Here is a 16,081-nt window from a genome sequence, read left to right as displayed (position 1 = left end):
CGAGCGAGCGCGAGCGAGGGAACGAGAGGGAACGAGAGAGGGAACGAGAGGGAGCGAGCGAGCGAGGGAACGAGAGGGAACGAGAGGGAGCGAGGGAACGAGAGGGAACGAGAGGGAGCGAGCGAGCGAGCGAGGGAACGAGAGGGAGCGAGCGAGGGAACGAGAGGGCGCGAGCGAGCGAGGGAACGAGAGGGCGCGAGCGAGCGAGGGAACGAGAGGGCGCGAGCGAGCGCGAGCGAGGGAACGAGAGGGAGCGAGCGAGCGCGAGCGAGGGAACGAGAGGGAGCGAGCGAGCGCGAGCGAGGGAACGAGAGGGCGCGAGCGAGGGAACGAGAGGGAGCGAGCGAGGGAACGAGAGGGAGCGAGCGAGGGAACGAGAGGGCGCGAGCGAGGGAACGAGAGGGCGCGAGCGAGGGAACGAGAGGGCGCGAGCGAGGGAACGAGAGGGAGCGAGCGAGGGAACGAGAGGGAGCGAGCGAGGGAACGAGAGGGAGCGAGCGAGCGCGAGCGAGGGAACGAGAGAGAGCGAGCGAGCGCGAGCGAGGGAACGAGAGGGAGCGAGCGAGCGCGAGCGAGGGAACGAGAGGGAGGGAGCGAGCGCGAGCGAGGGAACGAGAGGGAGCGAGGGAACGAGAGGGAGCGAGCGAGCGAGGGAACGAGAGGGAGCGAGGGAGCGAGAGGGAGCGAGCGAGCGAGGGAACGAGAGGGAGCGAGCGAGCGAGGGAACGAGAGGGAGCGAGCGAGCGAACGAGAGGGAGGGAGCGAGCGAGAGCGAGCGAGCGAACGAGAGGGAGGGAGCGAGCGAGCGCGAGCGAGGGAACGAGAGGGAGGGAGCGAGCGAGCGCGAGCGAGGGAACGAGAGGGAGGGAGCGAGCGAGCGCGAGCGAGGGAACGAGAGGGAGGGAGCGAGCGAGCGCGAGCGAGGGAACGAGAGGGAGGGAGCGAGCGAGCGCGAGCGAGGGAACGAGAGGGAGGGAGGGAGCGAGCGCGAGCGAGGGAACGAGAGGGAGGGAGGGAGCGAGAGCGAGCGAGGGAACGAGAGGAAGCGAGCGAGCGAGAGGGAGGGAGCGAGCGAGCGCGAGCGAGGGAACGAGAGGGAGGGAGGCGAGCGAGCGCGAGCGAGGGAACGAGAGGGAGGGAGGGAGCGAGCGAGGGAACGAGAGGGAGGGAGCGAGAGGGAGGGAACGAGCGAGCGCGAGCGAGGGAACGAGAGGGAGGGAACGAGCGAGCGCGAGCGAGGGAACGAGAGGGAGGGAACGAGCGAGCGCGAGCGAGGGAACGAGAGGGAGGGAGCGAGCGAGCGCGAGCGAGGGAACGAGAGGGAGCGAGGGAGCGAGCGCGAGCGAGGGAACGAGAGGGAGCGAGGGAGCGAGCGCGAGCGAGGGAACGAGAGGGAGGGCGGGAGCGAGCGCGAGCGAGGGAACGAGAGGGAGGGAGCGAGCGAGCGCGAGCGAGGGAACGAGAGGGAGGGAGGGAGCGAGCGCGAGCGAGGGAACGAGAGGGAGCGAGCGAGCGAGGGAACGAGAGGGAGCGAGCGAGCGAGGGAACGAGAGGGAGCGAGCGAGCGAGGGAACGAGAGGGAGCGAGCGAGCGAGGGAACGAGAGGGAGCGAGCGAGCGAGGGAACGAGAGGGAGCGAGCGAGCGAGGGAACGAGAGGGAGCGAGCGAGCGAGGGAACGAGAGGGAGCGAGCGAGCGCGAGCGAGGGAACGAGAGGGAGCGAGCGAGCGCGAGCGAGGGAACGAGAGCGAGCGAGCGAGCGAGACGGGAGCGAGCGAGGGAACGAGAGGGAGCGAGCGAGCGAGCGAGGGAACGAGAGGGAGCGAGCGAGCGAACGAGAGGGAGCGAGCGAGGGAACGAGAGGGAGCGAGCGAGGGAACGAGAGGGAGGGAGCGAGCGAGAGCGAGCGAGGGAACGAGAGGGAGCGAGCGAGGGAACGAGAGGGAGCGAGCGAGCGAGCGAGGGAACGAGAGGGAGCGAGCGAGGGAACGAGAGGGAGCGAGCGAGCGAGCGAGGGAACGAGAGGGAGCGAGCGAGGGAACGAGAGGGAGCGAGCGAGCGAGCGAGGGAACGAGAGGGAGCGAGCGAGGGAACGAGAGGGAGCGAGCGAGCGAGCGAGGGAACGAGAGGGAGCGAGCGAGGGAACGAGAGGGAGCGAGCGAGGGAGCGAGGGAACGAGCGAGCGAGCGAACGAGAGGGAGCGAGCGAGGGAGCGAGGGAACGAGCGAGCGAGCGAACGAGAGGGAGCGAGCGAGCGAACGAGAGGGAGCGAGCGAGGGAACGAGAGCGAGCGAGCGAGGGAACGAGAGAGAGCGAGCGAGCGAGCGAGGGAACGAGAGGGAGCGAGCGAGCGAGGGAACGAGAGGGAGCGAGCGAGCGAGGGAACGAGAGGGAGCGAGCGAGGGAGCGAGGGAACGAGAGGGAGCGAGCGAGGGAGCGAGAGAACGAGCGGGAGCGAGCGAGGGAGCGAGAGAACGAGCGAGAGGGAGCGAGCGAGCGAGCGAGGGAACGAGAGGGAGCGAGCGAGGGAACGAGAGGGAGCGAGCGAGCGAGCGAGGGAACGAGAGGGAGCGAGCGAGGGAACGAGAGGGAGCGAGCGAGGCGAGCGAGGGAACGAGAGGGAGCGAGCGAGGGAACGAGAGGGAGCGAGCGAGCGAGCGAGGGAACGAGAGGGAGCGAGCGAGGGAACGAGAGGGAGCGAGCGAGGGAGCGAGGGAACGAGCGAGCGAGGGAGCGAGGGAACGAGCGAGCGAGCGAACGAGAGGGAGCGAGCGAGCGAGGGAACGAGAGGGAGCGAGCGAGGGAACGAGAGCGAGCGAGCGAGGGAACGAGAGGGAGCGAGCGAGCGAGCGAGGGAACGAGAGGGAGCGAGCGAGCGAGCGAGGGAACGAGAGGGAGCGAGCGAGCGAGGGAACGAGAGGGAGCGAGCGAGGGAGCGAGGGAACGAGAGGGAGCGAGCGAGCGAGCGAGGGAACGAGAGGGAGCGAGCGAGGGAACGAGAGGGAGCGAGCGAGGGAACGAGAGGGAGCGAGCGAGCGAGCGAGGGAACGAGAGGGAGCGAGCGAGCGAGCGAGGGAACGAGAGGGAGCGAGCGAGCGAGCGAGGGAACGAGAGGGAGCGAGCGAGGGAACGAGAGGGAGCGAGCGAGCGAGCGAGGGAACGAGGGAACGAGAGGGAGCGAGCGAGGGAACGAGAGGGAGCGAGCGAGCGAGGGAACGAGAGGGAGCGAGCGAGGGAACGAGAGGGAGCGAGCGAGGGAACGAGAGGGAGCGAGCGAGGGAGCGAGAGAACGAGCGGGAGCGAGCGAGGGAGCGAGCGAGAGAACGAGCGAGCGAGCGAGGGAACGAGAGAGCGAGCGAGCGAGAGAACGAGGGAACGAGAGGGAGCGAGCGAGCGAGGGAACGAGAGGGAGCGAGCGAGGGAACGAGGGAACGAGAGGGAGCGAGCGAGCGAGCGAACGAGAGGGAGCGAGCGAGGGAACGAGAGGGAGCGAGCGAGGGAACGAGAGGGAGCGAGCGAGGGAACGAGAGGGAGCGAGGGAACGAGCGAGCGAGGGAGGGAACGAGAGAGCGAGCGCGAGCGAGGGAACGAGAGCGAGCGAGGGAACGAGAGGGAGCGAGCGAGGGAACGAGAGGGAGCGAGCGAGCGAGCGCGAGCGAGGGAGCGAGAGGGAACGAGCGAGCGAGCGAGGGAACGAGAGGGAGCGAGCGAGCGAGTGCGAGCGAGGGAACGAGAGAGCGAGCGCGAGCGAGGGAACGAGAGGGAGCGAGCGAGGGAACGAGAGGGAGCGAGCGAGGGAACGAGAGGGAGCGAGCGAGGGAACGAGAGGGAGCGAGCGAGGGAACGAGAGGGAGCGAGCGAGGGAACGAGAGGGAGCGAGCGAGGGAACGAGAGGGAGCGAGCGAGCGAGGGAACGAGAGGGAGCGAGCGAGGGAACGAGAGGGAGCGAGCGAGCGAGCGCGAGCGAGGGAACGAGAGGGAACGAGAGAGCGAGCGAGGGAACGAGAGGGCGAGCGCGAGCGAGGGAACGAGAGGGAGCGAGCGAGGGAACGAGAGGGAGCGAGCGAGGGAACGAGAGGGAGCGAGCGAGGGAACGAGAGGGAGCGAGCGAGCGAGCGCGAGCGAGGGAACGAGAGGGAGCGAGCGAGCGAGCGCGAGGGAGCGAGAGGGAGCGAGCGAGGGAACGAGAGGGAGCGAGAGGGAGCGAGCGAGGGAACGAGAGGGAGCGAGCGAGCGCGAGCGAGGGAACGAGAGGGAGCGAGCGAGCGCGAGCGAGGGAACGAGAGGGAGCGAGCGAGGGAACGAGAGGGAGCGAGCGAGCGAGTGCGAGCGAGGGAACGAGAGAGCGAGCGCGAGCGAGGGAACGAGAGGGAGCGAGCGAGGGAACGAGAGGGAGCGAGCGAGGGAACGAGAGGGAGCGAGCGAGGGAACGAGAGGGAGCGAGCGAGGGAACGAGAGGGAGCGAGCGAGCGAACGAGAGGGAGCGAGCGAGCGAGCGCGAGCGAGGGAACGAGAGGGAGCGAGAGGGAGCGAGCGAGGGAACGAGAGGGAGCGAGAGGGAGCGAGCGAGGGAACGAGAGGGAGCGAGCGAGCGCGAGCGAGGGAACGAGAGGGAGCGAGCGAGCGCGAGCGAGGGAACGAGAGGGAGCGAGCGAGCGCGAGCGAGGGAACGAGAGGGAGCGAGCGAGCGCGAGCGAGGGAACGAGAGGGAGCGAGCGAGCGCGAGCGAGGGAACGAGAGGGAGCGAGCGAGCGCGAGCGAGGGAACGAGAGGGAACGAGCGAGCGAGCGAGCGAGCGAGCGCGAGCGAGCGAGCGCGAGCGAGGGAACGAGAGGGAACGAGAGCGCGAGCGAGGGAACGAGAGGGAGCGAGCGAGGGAACGAGAGGGAGCGAGCGAGGGAACGAGAGGGAGCGAGCGAGGGAACGAGAGGGAGCGAGCGAGGGAACGAGAGGGAGCGAGAGAGCGAGCGCGAGCGAGGGAACGAGAGGGAGCGAGCGAGGGAACGAGAGGGAGCGAGCGAGCGAGCGCGAGCGAGGGAACGAGAGGGAACGAGCGAGCGAGCGAGGGAACGAGAGGAGCGAGCGCGAGCGAGGGAACGAGAGGGAGCGAGCGAGGGAACGAGAGGGAGCGAGCGAGGGAACGAGAGGGAGCGAGCGAGGGAACGAGAGGGAGCGAGCGAGCGAGCGCGAGCGAGGGAACGAGAGGGAGCGAGCGAGCGAGCGAGGGAACGAGAGGGAGCGAGAGGGAGCGAGGGAACGAGAGGGAGCGAGGGAGCGAGCGAGCGAGGGAACGAGAGGGAGCGAGGGAGCGAGCGAGCGAGGGAACGAGAGGGAGCGAGCGAGCGAGCGAGGGAACGAGAGGGAGCGAGGGAGCGAGCGAGCGAGGGAACGAGAGGGAGCGAGCGAGCGAGCGAGGGAACGAGAGGGAGCGAGCGAGCGAGCGAGGGAACGAGAGGGAGCGAGCGAGGGAACGAGAGGGAGCGAGCGAGGGAACGAGAGGGAGCGAGCGAGCGAACGAGAGGGAGCGAGCGAGCGAGCGCGAGCGAGGGAACGAGAGGGAGCGAGAGGGAGCGAGCGAGGGAACGAGAGGGAGCGAGCGAGGGAACGAGAGGGAGCGAGCGAGCGCGAGCGAGGGAACGAGAGGGAGCGAGCGAGCGCGAGCGAGGGAACGAGAGGGAGCGAGCGAGCGCGAGCGAGGGAACGAGAGGGAGCGAGCGAGCGCGAGCGAGGGAACGAGAGGGAGCGAGCGAGCGCGAGCGAGGGAACGAGAGGGAGCGAGCGAGCGCGAGCGAGGGAACGAGAGGGAACGAGCGAGCGAGCGAGGGAAAGAGAGGGAGCGAGCGAGCGAGGGAACGAGAGGGAGGGAGCGAGCGAGCGAGCGAGCGCGAGCGAGGGAACGAGAGGGAACGAGCGAGCGAGCGAGGGAACGAGAGGGAACGAGCGAGCGCGAGCGAGGGAACGAGAGGGAACGAGCGAGCGAGGGAACGAGAGGGAACGAGCGAGCGAGGGAACGAGAGGGAACGAGCGAGCGCGAGCGAGGGAACGAGAGGGAGCGAGCGAGCGCGAGCGAGGGAACGAGAGGGAGCGAGCGAGCGCGAGCGAGGGAACGAGAGGGAGCGAGCGAGCGCGAGCGAGGGAACGAGAGGGAGCGAGCGAGCGCGAGCGAGGAAACGAGAGGGAGCGAGCGAGCGCGAGCGAGGGAACGAGAGGGAACGAGAGAGGGAACGAGAGGGAGCGAGCGAGCGAGCGAGGGAACGAGAGGGAACGAGAGGGAGCGAGGGAACGAGAGGGAACGAGAGGGAGCGAGCGAGGGAACGAGAGGGAGCGAGCGAGGGAACGAGAGGGAGCGAGCGAGGGAACGAGAGGGAGCGAGCGAGCGAACGAGAGGGAGCGAGCGAGCGAGGGAACGAGAGGGAGCGAGCGAGGGAACGAGAGGGAGCGAGCGAGCGAGGGAACGAGAGGGAGCGAGCGAGCGGAGGGAACGAGAGGGAGCGAGCGAGCGAGCGAGGGAACGAGAGGGAACGAGAGGGAGCGAGCGAGCGAGCGAGGGAACGAGAGGGAGCGAGCGAGGGAACGAGAGGGAGCGAGCGAGCGAGGGAACGAGAGGGAGCGAGCGAGCGAGCGAGGGAACGAGAGGGAGCGAGCGAGCGAGCGAGGGAACGAGAGGGAGCGAGCGAGGGAACGAGCGGGAGCGAGCGAGGGAGCGAGGGAACGAGCGGGAGCGAGCGAGGGAGCGAGGGAACGAGCGGGAGCGAGCGAGGGAGCGAGAGAACGAGCGAGCGAGCGAGGGAACGAGAGGGAGCGAGCGAGCGAGGGAGGGAACGAGCGGGAGCGAGCGAGGGAGCGAGAGAACGAGCGAGCGAGCGAGGGAACGAGAGGGAGCGAGCGAGCGAGCGAGGGAACGAGAGGGAGCGAGCGAGGGAACGAGAGGGAGCGAGCGAGGGAACGAGAGGGAGCGAGCGAGGGAACGAGGGAACGAGAGGGAGCGAGCGAGCGAGCGAGGGAACGAGAGGGAGCGAGCGAGCGAGCGAGGGAACGAGAGGGAGCGAGCGAGGGAACGAGAGGGAACGAGAGGGAGCGAGCGAGGGAACGAGAGGGAGCGAGCGAGCGAACGAGAGGGAGCGAGCGAGCGAGGGAACGAGAGGGAGCGAGCGAGCGAGGGAACGAGAGGGAGCGAGCGAGCGAGCGAGGGAACGAGAGGGAGCGAGCGAGCGAGGGAACGAGAGGGAGCGAGCGAGCGAGCGAGGGAACGAGAGGGAGCGAGCGAGCGAGCGAGGGAACGAGAGGGAGCGAGCGAGCGAGCGAGGGAACGAGAGGGAGCGAGGGCGAGAGCGAGCGAGGGAACGAGAGGGAGCGAGCGAGGGAGCGAGAGAACGAGCGGGAGCGAGCGAGGGAGCGAGAGAACGAGCGAGCGAGCGAGGGAACGAGAGGGAGCGAGCGAACGAGAGGGAGCGAGCGAGGGAACGAGAGGGAGCGAGCGAGGGAACGAGAGGGAGCGAGCGAGGGAACGAGAGGGAGCGAGCGAGGGAACGAGGGAACGAGAGCGAGCGAGCGAGCGAGGGAACGAGAGGGAGCGAGCGAGCGAGCGAGGGAACGAGAGGGAGCGAGCGAGCGAGCGAGGGAACGAGAGGGAGCGAGCGAGCGAGCGAGGGAACGAGAGGGAGCGAGCGAGCGAGCGAGCGAGGGAACGAGAGAGCGAGCGAGGGAGCGAGGGAACGAGAGAGCGAGCGAGGGAACGAGAGGGAGCGAGCGAGGGAACGAGAGGGAGCGAGCGAGGGAACGAGAGGGAGCGAGCGAGCGCGAGCGAGGGAACGAGAGGGAGGGAGCGAGCGAGCGAGCGAGGGAACGAGAGGGAGCGAGCGAGCGAGTGCGAGCGAGGGAACGAGAGGGAGCGAGCGAGCGAGCGAGGGAACGAGAGGGAGCGAGCGAGGGAACGAGAGGGAGGGAGCGAGCGAGCGAACGAGAGCGAGGGAACGAGAGGGAGGGAGCGAGCGAGCGCGAGCGAGGGAACGAGAGGGAGCGAGCGAGCGAGCGAGGGAACGAGAGGGAGCGAGCGAGCGAGCGAGGGAACGAGAGGGAGCGAGCGAGCGCGAGCGAGGGAACGAGAGGGAGCGAGCGAGCGCGAGCGAGGGAACGAGAGGGAGGCGAGCGAGCGCGAGCGAGGGAACGAGAGGGAGCGAGCGAGCGCGAGCGAGGGAACGAGAGGGAACGAGAGAGGGAACGAGAGGGAGCGAGCGAGCGAGCGAGGGAACGAGAGGGAACGAGAGGGAGCGAGGGAACGAGAGGGAACGAGAGGGAGCGAGCGAGCGAGGGAACGAGAGGGAGCGAGCGAGGGAACGAGAGGGAGCGAGCGAGGGAACGAGAGGGAGCGAGCGAGGGAACGAGAGGGAGCGAGCGAGCGAGCGAGGGAACGAGAGGGAGCGAGCGAGCGAGCGAGGGAACGAGAGGGAGCGAGCGAGGGAACGAGAGGGAGCGAGCGAGGGAACGAGAGGGAGCGAGCGAGCGCGAGCGAGGGAACGAGAGGGAGCGAGCGAGCGAGCGAGGGAACGAGAGGGAGCGAGCGAGCGAGCGAGCGAGGGAACGAGAGGGAGCGAGCGAGCGAGCGAGCGAGCGAGGGAACGAGAGGGAGCGAGCGAGCGAGCGAGGGAACGAGAGGGAGCGAGCGAGCGAGCGAGGGAACGAGAGGGAGCGAGCGAGCGAGCGAGGGAACGAGAGGGAGCGAGCGAGCGAGCGAGGGAACGAGAGGGAGCGAGCGAGGGAGCGAGGGAACGAGAGGGAACGAGCGAGGGAACGAGAGGGAGCGAGCGAGGGAACGAGAGGGAGCGAGCGAGCGAGCGGAACGAGAGGGAGCGAGCGAGCGAGGGAACGAGAGGGAGCGAGCGAGCGAGCGAACGAGAGGGAGCGAGCGAGCGAGGGAACGAGAGGGAGCGAGCGAGGGAACGAGAGGGAGCGAGCGAGCGAGGGAACGAGAGGGAGCGAGCGAGCGAGGGAACGAGCGAGCGAGGGAGCGAGCGAGGGAACGAGGGAACGAGAGAGCGAGCGAGGGAACGAGAGGCGAGCGCGAGCGAGGGAACGAGAGCGAGCGAGCGAGGGAACGAGAGGGAGCGAGCGAGGGAACGAGAGGGAGCGAGCGAGGGAACGAGCGAGCGAGCGAGGGAACGAGAGGGAGCGAGCGAGGGAACGAGAGGGAGCGAGAGAGGGAGCGAGCGAGGGAACGAGAGGGAGCGAGAGAGGGAGCGAGCGAGGGAACGAGAGGGAGCGAGCGAGGGAACGAGAGGGAGAGCGGCGAACGAGAGGGAGCGAGCGAGCGAACGAGAGGGAGCGAGCGAGGGAACGAGAGGGAGCGAGAGGGAGCGAGCGAGGGAACGAGAGGGAGCGAGCGAGGGAACGAGAGGGAGCGAGCGAGCGCGAGCGAGGGAACGAGAGGGAGCGAGCGAGCGCGAGCGAGGGAACGAGAGGGAGCGAGCGAGCGCGAGCGAGGGAACGAGAGGGAGCGAGCGAGCGCGAGCGAGGGAACGAGAGGGAGCGAGCGAGCGCGAGCGAGGGAACGAGAGGGAACGAGCGAGCGAGGGAACGAGAGGGAGCGAGCGAGCGAGCGAGGGAACGAGAGGGAGCGAGCGAGCGAGACGAGAGGGAGCGAGCGAGCGAGCGAACGAGAGGGAGCGAGCGAGCGAGCGAGCGAGGGAACGAGAGGGAGCGAGCGAGCGAGCGAGGGAACGAGAGGGAGCGAGCGAGCGAGCGCGAGCGAGGGAACGAGCGAGCGAGGGAACGAGAGGGAACGAGCGAGCGCGAGCGAGGGAACGAGAGGGAGCGAGCGAGCGCGAGCGAGGGAACGAGAGGGAACGAGAGAGGGAACGAGAGGGAGCGAGCGAGCGAGGGAACGAGAGGGAACGAGAGGGAGCGAGGGAACGAGAGGGAACGAGAGGGAGCGAGCGAGCGAGCGAGCGAGGGAACGAGAGGGAGCGAGCGAGGGAACGAGAGGGAGCGAGCGAGCGAGCGAGGGAACGAGAGGGAGCGAGCGAGGGAACGAGAGGGAGCGAGCGAGGGAACGAGGGAACGAGAGGGGCGAGGAGCGAGCGAGCGAGGGAACGAGAGGGGAGAGAGCGAGCGAGGGAACGAGAGGGAGCGAGCGAGCGAGGGAACGAGAGGGAGCGAGCGAGAGCGAGGGAACGAGAGGGAGCGAGCGAGGAGCGAGGGAACGAGAGGGAGCGAGCGAGCGCGAGGGAACGAGAGGGAGCGAGCGAGCGAGCGAGCGAGGGGAACGAGAGGGAGCGAGCGAGCGCGAGCGAGGGAACGAGAGGGAGCGAGCGAGCGAGGGAACGAGAGGGAGCGAGCGAGCGCGAGCGAGGGAACGAGAGGGAGCGAGCGAGCGCGAGCGAGGGAACGAGAGGGAACGAGAGAGGGAACGAGAGGGAGCGAGCGAGCGAGCGAGGGAACGAGAGGGAACGAGAGGGAGCGAGGGAACGAGAGGGAACGAGAGGGAGCGAGCGAGCGAGCGAGGGAACGAGAGGGAGCGAGCGAGGGAACGAGAGGGAGCGAGCGAGCGAGGGAACGAGAGGGAGCGAGCGAGCGAGGGAACGAGAGGGAGCGAGCGAGCGAGGGAACGAGAGGGAGCGAGCGAGCGAGCGAGCGAACGAGAGGGAGCGAGCGAGGGAACGAGAGGGAGCGAGCGAGGGAACGAGAGGGAGCGAGCGAGCGAGCGAGGGAACGAGAGGGAGCGAGCGAGGGAACGACAGGGAGCGAGCGAGCGAGCGAGGGAACGAGAGGGAGCGAGCGAGCGAGCGAGCGAGGGAACGAGAGGGAGCGAGCGAGCGAGCGAGGGAACGAGAGGGAGCGAGCGAGGGAACGAGAGGGAGCGAGCGAGCGAGCGAGGGAACGAGAGGGAGCGAGCGAGCGAGCGAGGGAACGAGAGGGAGCGAGCGAGCGAGCGAGGGAACGAGAGGGAGCGAGCGAGGGAGCGAGGGAACGAGAGGGAGCGAGCGAGGGAGCGAGAGAACGAGCGGGAGCGAGCGAGGGAGCGAGAGAACGAGCGAGCGAGCGAGGGAACGAGAGGGAGCGAGCGGGAGCGAGCGAGGGAACGAGAGGGAGCGAGCGAGGGAACGAGAGGGAGCGAGCGAGCGAGCGAGGGAACGAGAGGGAGCGAGCGAGCGAGCGAGCGAGGGAACGAGAGGGAGCGAGCGAGCGAGCGAGCGAGGGAACGAGAGGGAGCGAGCGAGCGAGCGAGCGAGGGAACGAGAGGGAGCGAGCGAGCGAGCGAGAGAGGGAGCGAGCGAGCGAGCGAGAGAGGGAGCGAGCGAGCGAGCGAGCGAGCGAGAGAGGGAGCGAGCGAGCGAGCGAGGGAACGAGAGGGAGCGAGCGAGCGAGCGAGGGAACGAGAGGGAGCGAGCGAGCGAGCGAGGGAACGAGAGGGAGCGAGCGAGGGAACGAGAGGGAGCGAGCGAGGGAACGAGAGGGAGCGAGCGAGGGAGCGAGAGAACGAGCGGGAGCGAGCGAGGGAGCGAGAGAACGAGCGAGGGAACGAGAGGGAGCGAGCGAGCGAGCGAGGGAACGAGAGGGAGCGAGCGAGCGAACGAGAGGGAGCGAGCGAGGCAACGAGAGGGAGCGAGGGAGCGAGCGAGCGAGGCAACGAGAGGGAGCGAGGGAGCGAGCGAGCGAACGGGAGCGAGCGAGCGAACGGGAGCGAGCGAGCGAACGGGAGCGAGCGAGCGAGGGAGCGAGCGAGGCAACGAGAGCGAGCGAGCGAGGCAACGAGAGGGAGCGAGGGAGCGAGCGAGGCAACGAGAGGGAGCGAGCGAGGCAACGAGAGGGAGCGAGGGAGCGAGCGAGGCAACGAGGGAGCGAGCGAGGCAACGAGAGGGAGCGAGGGAGCGAGCGAGGCAACGAGGGAGCGAGCGAGGCAACGAGGGAGCGAGCGAGGCAACGAGAGGGAGCGAGGGAGCGAGCGAGCGAGGCAACGAGAGGGAGCGAGGGAGCGAGCGAGCGAGGCAACGAGAGGGAGCGAGGGAGCGAGCGAGCGAACGGGAGCGAGCGAGCGAACGGGAGCGAGCGAGCGAACGGGAGCGAGCGAGCGAACGGGAGCGAGCGAGCGAACGAACGAGAGGGAGCGAGCGAGCGAGGGAACGATGCGCGAGCGAGGGAACGATGCGCGAGCGAGGGAACGATGCGCGAGCGAGAGGGAGGGAACGATGCGCGAGCGAGAGGGAGGGAGCGAGCGAGCGAGGGAACGATGCGCGAGCGAGAGGGAGGGAGCGCGAGAGGGAGGGAGCGCGAGAGAGAGAGGGAGGGAGCGCGAGAGAGAGAGGGAGGGAGCGCGAGAGAGGGAGGGAGCGCGAGAGAGGGAACGCGAGGGAACGCGGGAACGAGAATGAGGGGGAACATGAGGGAAGGAGGGGGAACGAGAGGGAAGGAACGCGAGGGAACGAGAGCGAGCGAGCAAGGGAACGAGAGCGAGCGAGCAAGGGAACGAGAGCGAGCGAGCAAGGGAACGAGAGCGAGCGAGCAAGGGAACGAGAGCGAGCGAGCAAGGGAACGAGAGCGAGCGAGCGAGCAAGGGAACGAGAGCGAGCGAGCGAGCAAGGGAACGAGAGGGAGCGAGGGAACGAGCGCGAGCGAACGAGCAAGGGAACGAGCGCGAGAGGGAGCGAGCGCGAACGAGAGCGTGCGAGGGAACAAGAACGAGAGGTAGGGAGGGAGGGCGTGAGGGAGTGAACGAGGGAGCGAGCTAGGGGAACGAGCGAGGGAGCGAGCTAGGGGAACGAGCGAGCGAGCTAGGGGAACGAGCGAGCGAGGGAGCGAGCTAGAGGAACGTGCGAGGGAGCGAGGGACAGACAGAGATTGCGAGGGTGCGTGCGAGGGACAGAACGAGAGCGAGGGTGCGTGCGAGGGACGGAACGAGAGCGAGGGTGCGAGCGAGGGACGGAACGAGAGAGCGAGGGTGCGAGCGAGGGTGCAAGGGAATGAGCGAGGGAGGGAGGGAGGGAACGAACGAGAGAGAGAGCGAGGGTGCGAGGGAATGAAAGAGGGAACAAGGGAGCGAGGGAACGAGAAAGCGAGGGAGTGTGTGAAATAAACAGGGAGAGAGAAATAAACAGAGAGGGAGAGTCAAAGGTTCAACACTTGAGTTGTTTGTTGTGGGTAATGGTATTCCTGTTGCTAATTTCCTCCAGATAAGCATCACACTATCAGACGGCTCCTAGTAAAGTGTTTTATCTCCACCACAGGAAAATGGTTTCTTTCTCTCTCCCTTGCTGTGAATTGATTTCAGAGGGAGGCCTCGCTATACCGCATCAAACACACACACACGCACGCGCTATCTTGGTTTAAATTGTCACTCAGTTTTCTATTTGCATAGAGATGATTACTTCTCTGAGCCTTAGCTATCTGTCTCTCTACCTTTGTCTGGGGTATTGGAAGGGATGAAGGGCAGAATTATTTGCCTGTCTTCTCTCTTACTGTTGTTTGCACTGGTGTTGGAGGGGACCATTGATTTTCATTCTCTCCCTCCCTTCTTTCTCTCCCTTCTTTCTCTCCCTTCTTTCTCTCTCTCCTTTCTCTCTCTGGTGTAACAGTTGATGAGTGGTGTTCAGGCGCCCAGGGACAACCCTGCTTGTTTTAAGGAGATGAGCTGTTCGGCTTTATAGCCCTGCTGGCTCCGCAGAGAACTCTGATGATAAGGAGGTGTGTGTGTGTGTGCGCGTGTGTATGTGTGCATGCTTGTGCGTGCTTGTGGCTTGTGTGTATTAAGAGGAGTTAGTAGAAGCCTCTTCAGTCCAGGATTCCGAACAGTAGGCCTAAGGTAAAAGGTTATGGTTTTAAGAGCTTTGAACAGACAAGCTTTGGCTTTGTCATCACAGCCTACAGGATCACTGTAAAGACTCAGAACATTGGTTTACATATGTAACAATTAACATTTTACATGGTTATAGAGGTGGATGAGTTACTAGTAGATATATACCGAACATAAATATAAATGCAACATGCAACAGTTTCAAAGATTTTACTGAGTTACAGTTCATATATGTAAATCAGTCAATTTAAATAAATTCATCAGGCCCTAATCTATGGATTTCACATGACTGAGAATACAGATATGCATCTGTTGGTCACAGATACCTTAAAGTAGCAGCGTGGATCAGAAAACCAGTCAATATCGGGCGTGACCACCATTTGATTCATGCAGCGCAACACATCTCCTTCACATAGAGTTGATCAGGCTGTTGATTGTGGCCTGTGAAATGTTGTCTTACTCTTCAATAGCTGTGTGAAGTTGATGGGTATTGTCAGGAACTGGAAAGCGCTGTCTTAAAAGTCGAACCAGGGCATCCCAAACATGCTCAGTGGGGAACATGTCTGGTGAGTATGCAGGCCATGGAAGAACTGTGACATTTTCAGCCACACACACGCACAGCTTAGAGTTACACTGCTGAAAGTCACATGTACAGTACAAACTTGACTCGCGTTTAATGTGATTATTTTCTTTGAGGAATTTTTCACTCCTTGGATGAAAAGAACAGGGAGGAAAGAGGGACATTTGCAAAAGACTGAAGTTACCCAGTGAGCAAAATGTTTTGAAATATGTATTTTCAATTTCATTTCAATGTCATTTCAACCTAAATACATATTTTCAATGTCTTTTCAACCGTAATATCTATTTTTAATGTTCTTGTGCTTTGAGGGTAACTTCTTACTATTGGTGTGGTTTAAATATAAGCCATCTCGGGATTATTTACATTTTGGCAGTGTTTTCTCTAAATCTTTATATACAGTGCCTTCGGAAAGTATTCAGACCGCTTGACTTTTTCCACATTTTGTTATGTTACAGCCTTATTCTAAAACGTATTCAATAGTTTTTTCCACCTCATCAATCTATACACAATACCCCATAATGACAAAGCAAAAACAGGTTTTTATACATATTCGGGGAGTTTCTGCCATTATTCTCTGCAGACCCTCTCAAGTTCTGTCAGGTTGGATGGGCAGCGTTGCTGCACAGCTTTTTTCCTGTCTCTCCAGAGATGTTTGATCGGGTTCAAGTCCGGGCTCTGGCTGGGCCACTCAAGGACATCAAGAGACTTGTCCTGAAGCCACTCCTGCGTCCTCTTGGCTGTGTGCTTTGGGTCATTGTCCTGTTGGAATGTGACTCTAGAGCCATCCGGTTCTTGGTCACCTCTCTGACCAAGGCCCTTCTCCCCCGGTTGCTCAGTTTGGCTGGGCGGCCAGCTCCAGGAAGTCTTGATGATTCCAAACTTCTTCCATTTAAGAATGATGGAGGCCACTGTGTTCTTGGACGTTCAATGCTGCAGAAATGTTTTGGTACCCTTCCCAGATCTGTGCCTCGACACAATCCTGTCTCGGAGCTCTAAGGACATTTCCTTCGACCTCATGGCTCGGTTTTTGCTCTGACATGCACTGTCAACTGTGGGACCTTATATAGACAGGTCTGTGCCTTTCCAGATCATGTCCAATCAATTTCATTTACCACAGGTAAATGTCCCCATTTACCACAATCAAGTTGTAGAAACATCTCAAGGATGATCAATGGACACCGGATGCACCTGAGCTCAATTACGAGTCTCATAGCAATTGGTCTGAATACTTATGTAAATAAGGTATTTTTTATTTTTTTTTATCCATTTGCAAACATTTCTAAAAACCTGTTTTCGCTTTGTAATTATGGGGTATTATGTGTAGATGGCTGAGGATGTTTATTTAGAACAAGGCTTTAACGTAACAAAGCGTGTTAAAAGTCTAGGGGTCTGAATACTTTCCGAAGGCATTGTATACTGTAGCAGTGTGCTTTCCAAGTGGTAGTAATATTCTCCTAGCGGTGTGTCTTCCATCCAGATTTACCAGTGAATCTCAATTACAGCTGATACATACAAAATGTTCTCGTCCATTTATCCTCTTTTGCCTTCCTTACTAATTGCTCTCCATCAGTTTCCAATATGCACAAATACCATTCTCGCTCTCTCTCTTTCCCTCCCTCTCTCTCATCTTAGCATATTTCTGCAGAATACACTTATAATAGAAGCGGTTCTTTGGACTATACTCATGTGATGAGTAAACTTGAAGACTTGTGTAAG

The 16,081-nt window shown here is 64.1% G+C and overlaps 1 protein-coding gene across 6 annotated transcripts in view; it reads left to right on the top strand.

Annotated features, from left to right (window-relative positions):
• Positions 1-16,081, top strand: part of LOC139562558 (zinc finger MIZ domain-containing protein 1-like) — a 249,214-nt gene that overhangs the window by 56,472 nt on the left and 176,661 nt on the right. The gene's annotated exons all lie outside the window — the stretch shown is intronic.

Source organism: Salvelinus alpinus, chromosome 32 (genome assembly GCF_045679555.1).
Source record: "Salvelinus alpinus chromosome 32, SLU_Salpinus.1, whole genome shotgun sequence".
Taxonomy (NCBI): domain Eukaryota; kingdom Metazoa; phylum Chordata; class Actinopteri; order Salmoniformes; family Salmonidae; genus Salvelinus; species Salvelinus alpinus.
The sequence above is the reverse complement of the archived record's forward strand: the minus strand, read 5'-3'. Positions and strand labels throughout refer to the sequence as shown.